Consider the following 5,296-nt stretch of genomic DNA (forward strand, 5'->3'; position numbering starts at 1 on the left):
TCCGAAGGCCTCGACATCACCCAGACCTTCAGAAGCAGGAGAGGCTGCAGTCTTATGTCAGTGGCTGCAGGGAGGCAGCTGTGCACTTCCTGTGTTCACACCCTTGTACAGCGCCGAAGGCTGTTTTCATGACACCATTTACCCTAAGAATGTGAACTGTTATTTTGAACAAAAGTGTCCACTTTGTGTAATTATAAAATCTCTGTGAGGAGATTGGAGATGGCCCAGAAAGTCTCAAACTTCTAATCTAAGGCTAACTGGCCTTGTGGTGCTCAGCCCCATTCTTTTTTAAATAAATAAATAAATAAATAAATAGGCCCTGATTTATTTAGTAAGAAGGAAAAGATGGGCCATAGGATTTTCACATCACAGGGGGAACTTCAGCTGTGGAACCCCAAGACATGACCTCACTTCCTTGGCAACATCTTCAAACAGAACTTGGAACCCTTCTAATGGGCGTCACAATCTAGTACCAACCGTCTCCCAAGCTCACTTGGCCAGAGACGGTCAACAGCGAACCTGCTGAGCTGCTTCTCCACTTCATGAGGCCGCAGCCTCAGGACCCCAGGCAGAGAAAGTATCTGGGAAAGATTGAGAAGACGGCTGACTCCATCCAGAGGCCGCAGGCCACACTGCAGCAGCCACACGACTGTCACAGACACCCCAGGGACGGTCTCCAGGGGAGTGACCACCAGGGACCTATCAAAATCAAGGTACCTCTGTGAAGTCTCCCTAAGCCCAAATACCAAAGGCACAGAAACTGGAAAGAGCCCAGGGGAACTATCACCAGGCCCAGAAACACCCCGTAGCTCTGGGCAGGGCTCCCCAGACCCGGGCACAAAAAACCTACAGAGTCAAAGTCCAGTGGGGGAGACTGAAGTCACAGCCAGCAGCCCCCAAGAGACACTGAGAAGCCCGGTGTACATCCACCCAGGCCTGGCTGCCACTATCAGAAACAACTTCACAGAGAGCCTTGCAGAGTTCAGGCCAGTGTAGTCCCTGCAGGAAGTCAGGCTGCACTCATTCTCTGAGCCCTTCCTGACTGTTTTCCTGGGCAGCCAACCTGTCTATGGTCCCTTCTTCCCGGGCACCTCCATGACCCACACCTCTACCCTATCGGCCCTCATTTTGGGAAGAGGCATCTTGACAACATCTTTTGAGAATGCCATCTCCCTTGCGGGCCTTTGTGATAAAGATCAAGATTTGTGGTGTTTGGACAATAAACAGCTTTTCACCACAGACTGGGTAGATGAGGAAGGAGAGTCATACACTGTGTCACCTCAGGTGGAGTTAGAAGAGGCCTTTAGGCTTTCTGGACTAAAAAACTCATGTTCTCAAAATGAACTCTTAGTTCATGTACTGCCTTGTATACCAGAACATCCTAAAATGCCTTGTCCCAGAGAAGAGAAATCCATTCACCACAGAGCTGCAGGCCACTGGAGAAAGCTGTATTGTGCTAATGGCCACACTTTTCAAGCCAAATGCTTCAGCAGGCAGGCTCACTGTGCTGTCTGCACAGACTGTGTAGGGGGACTTGGCCACCAGGTATATAAGTGCACCAAATGTAAACTCTCAGTTCACAAGAAGTGCCACACACTCATCACAGTTGAATGTGGGCAGCATTCTTTACCATCAGACACCCTGATGCCAGTCGGTCCATCATCCATGGCTTCAGACCCTGAACAGACAGTGACCCCACAGAACCTTGCAACTCATGAGGCTTTAGAACAAGTTGATGAAGAGAATGAGGCAGAGAACAACAGGGAAAGTGGCAAAGCTTCACCTAGTTTAGGTCTTCAGGACTTTGATTTGCTTCGTGTGATAGGCAGAGGGAGTTATGGGAAAGTACTGTTAGTCCAACTGAAAAAATCAGGTCATGTGTATGCAATGAAAGCAGTGAAAAAAGAGCTTGTCAACCCTGATCAGGTACAGATAGAAAAGCACATTTTACAGCAGGCCACTAATCATCCTTTTCCTGTAGGACTGCATTCTTGCTTCCAGACAGAAAGCAGACTGTTCTTCGTTCTAGACTATGTAAATGGTGGAGATCTGATGTTTCATCTGCAGCAACAAAGAATCCTTCCTGAAGAACATGCCAGGTTTTACTCTGCAGAAATCAGTTTAGCCTTCAACTCTCTTCATCAGCGAGGGATACTGTATAGAAATTTGAAATTGGACAATATTCTACTGGACTCAGAAGGGCACATTAGACTCACCGACTATTGCATATGTAAGGAAGCCTTAAACCCTGGAGATGTGACCAGCACTTTCTGTGGCACTCCTAATTACCTGGCTCCAGAAATTGTAAGGGGGGAAGATTGTGGTTTCAGTGTGGACTGGTGGACTCTCGGAGTACTGATGTATGAGATGTTGATTGGAGAGTCTCCTTTTCATCTTGATGAGAGCTCTGATAACCCTGACCAAAACTCAAACAATAATCTCTATCAAGTCATTTTGGAAAGAGAAATTCGCATACCTCCATGTCTGTCTGTAGAAGCTGCAAGTGTCCTGAAGAGTTTTCTGAGCAGGGACCCAAAGGAATGATTGGGTTGCCATCCTCAGAGGGGCTTTGCTGATGTTCAGGAGCATCCATTCTTTCAAAATGTCGACTGGGACATGATGGAGCAAAAGCAAGTAGTGCCTCCCTTCAAACCAAATATGTCTGAGGGATTCGGGTTGGACAACTTTGATTCTCAGTTTACTGAGGAATCTGTCCAGCTCACCCCAGATGATAATGACATCGTGAGTAAAATGGAAGGATACGAGTTTGCAGGTTTTGAGTATATCAATTGTCTTTCAATGTATGAAGAACAGTGGGTCTGATCCTCATTTGTCAACTATGCATTCTGCTTATTACTATTTAATGCTTGGAAAAACTGGTTACCAGCCTGGATTCAATGAACCATTTCATAACTGTCTAGAAGCTAATTTTAATTTATTTTTTGTAGTTATATTTAGATTAATACTTGATTCTTACAATCTATAATAGGGAATATTGAATGCTTTTGTTGATAAATGAAAACATTCCATTTGTTGAGTGGAGACAGAAAGTATAATACTTTTTCTAGTTATGTACTATACAGGAAAATAATTTGTCTTTTAAGTAGAATGTCTTACCTATGCTTGTTGATCTCAAACCATATTACCTATACCTTTTGGACCCCAGTTTATGTAGTCTTCAAGGAATCCAAAAAATTATAACACTCTTAAATTAATCTGCAGAAAACACATATATATTATAGTTCTATCTCCTTAGTTAAGTTTTTTTATTTAGTAGGATAACACATGAAATACATAGTAGAATTCATTTCAGGGGCAAAGTTCTTCAAAATATTTTTATCGAAATTACTGGTCAGTAATTTATTATTTAAAGAATTACCAGATCTATAGCATTCCTGTGCTAGTCCTATTTTTATGCAAAGGACTTGAAAAGTAACCATCATTTTCTAAATAGGTTATAATGATACAATCTGAGCAAAATTTAATTTTAGGTACACTAGTTTTAAATTTAGAATGATTTAAAATTTGTAGGCATTTAATAAATTACCTTTTTATCTTTTTTGAGGTACCCCATTTCATTAGAAATGTAGCTTTTCCAAAGCTTTTAGATTTATTGCCTTTTCTTCAATTTTCAAGTTTGAAAGTAATAAAAACATAAAGGAAAATGTTTATAGACATTTGCTTATTCATTTGTGAGCGGTATATATTTCTCTTAATGTCTGGAACTTGTTTTAAAGCAAAGAGCATTATCCACAGCATAAAATTATAGAGAATTGTAACATATAAGAAATATGTTTATGTTTTTTTTATTTTTTATTTTTATTTTTTTTTGGTACCAGGGATCGAACTCGGGACCTTGCGCTTGTGAGGCAGGTGCCAGAACCACTGAGCTAAATCCCCGGCCCTTTTGTTTTTAATTTAAAGTATAGATTTTTAAGTAGTAAGATTGACTTGCATATTTTATGCAGAACTGCACTACAAACATGTTTTTAACTATATTCTCTTTTTTTTGCCATCTTTAAGTGTCACGCTAGTTCTTTTCATATAATATAGTAGGTCTTTCAAAACATTCACCGGGAATAAGGCAGTTTACAGACAGAATGGCTGGCATTTTGGTGTTCTCGGAAATAATTTATTTTATGCATATGAAGCCTGGATTAATTTCAAGCATCTTGTTCAGTGCCGGGACATTTACTTTATAAATTTGTTTTGTTTTGATTTTTGTCATGTATATACTGCCTTGGTCATCATAATGTAATGTGTATTTGTGTACCTTCTTTTTCATGTTAAAAATCTTTAAATAAAACGTTTAATAAACATCAAAAAAAAAAAAAGAAAAAAGATATTGAAGTGAATATCAGAAAATGGAAAGACATCCCTTGGTCCTGGGTAAGAAGGATCAACATAGTGAAAATGGCTATACTTCCAAAATTCCTATATAGATTCAATGCAATCCCAATTGAAATCCCAGCAGCATACTTCAAACACCCTAATAAGAAATTCCCAGCAGATGATTTAACATTTCTCTCTTTCTCTAAAATCACTTTTAGATAGCTGGGATGAAGTTTCAGAAATCAACTCTTTCAGAATTTTCTCAAATCACAATATGTTTGGAGATTACATACATAATTTCAAATCAAATTTTATATAACTTGAAGAGTTTATATAAAACATAATTGAGAAATAAGAGTTTTTATGAAGTCTACAAATGATTGTATGAAAGATGTATTTCTAAGAAAATTTGCCCTTTTAAGAGCTGGATCCTTGAAGCACTTTATAATACAGTTCAGTTTTATTCTCTTGAGAAGACATCACCATGACCCATCATCACACAAACAGACACTTAAGGGTGTCTGTGAGTTCACAATCCCTCTTCACTCTTGATGCTATAGTGGTTATGTTTTTATTTTATGCCTCTTGACCCCTTTCCTCAGTTAATTGAACTAGGAGAGTCAACAGATTCTATCTCTTGAAAATTTAGAAATGAGACTCACAGATTCCAGGCCTTCTATGGCACTCATTTCAATAGATGGAATGGGACCTCAGGAGATGAGGCTGCCATTCTACAGCAGCCATGTTTGGGGAGGGACAGCCAAGACAATGGAAAAAGTTCATAGATAGAGATTTACAAATTTATATTTCACAGAATAAAGCAGAGACAGAGATAATGGGCCAGAAAATCAAAGGGAGACAGAGAAGGACACAGAAATAACACAAAAAGACAGGCAGACTTCTTATGTTCCTAGCTTCCAGGTCCCCAGGCTTTTTTGAAAGCTGATGTACCTCCTGTCCTTGA

The 5,296-nt window shown here is 39.9% G+C and overlaps 1 pseudogene; it reads left to right on the top strand.

The window, feature by feature from the left end:
• The first annotated feature begins 322 nt into the window (after nt 1–322).
• Nucleotides 323–3,691, top strand: LOC101725700 (protein kinase C iota type pseudogene; annotated as a pseudogene).
• The last annotated feature ends 1,605 nt before the right edge of the window (nt 3,692–5,296 follow it).

This window comes from Heterocephalus glaber, unplaced genomic scaffold, assembly GCF_053883595.1.
Source record: "Heterocephalus glaber isolate CG9 unplaced genomic scaffold, H.glaber_assembly_v1.0 deba00001662, whole genome shotgun sequence".
Classification (NCBI taxonomy): domain Eukaryota; kingdom Metazoa; phylum Chordata; class Mammalia; order Rodentia; family Bathyergidae; genus Heterocephalus; species Heterocephalus glaber.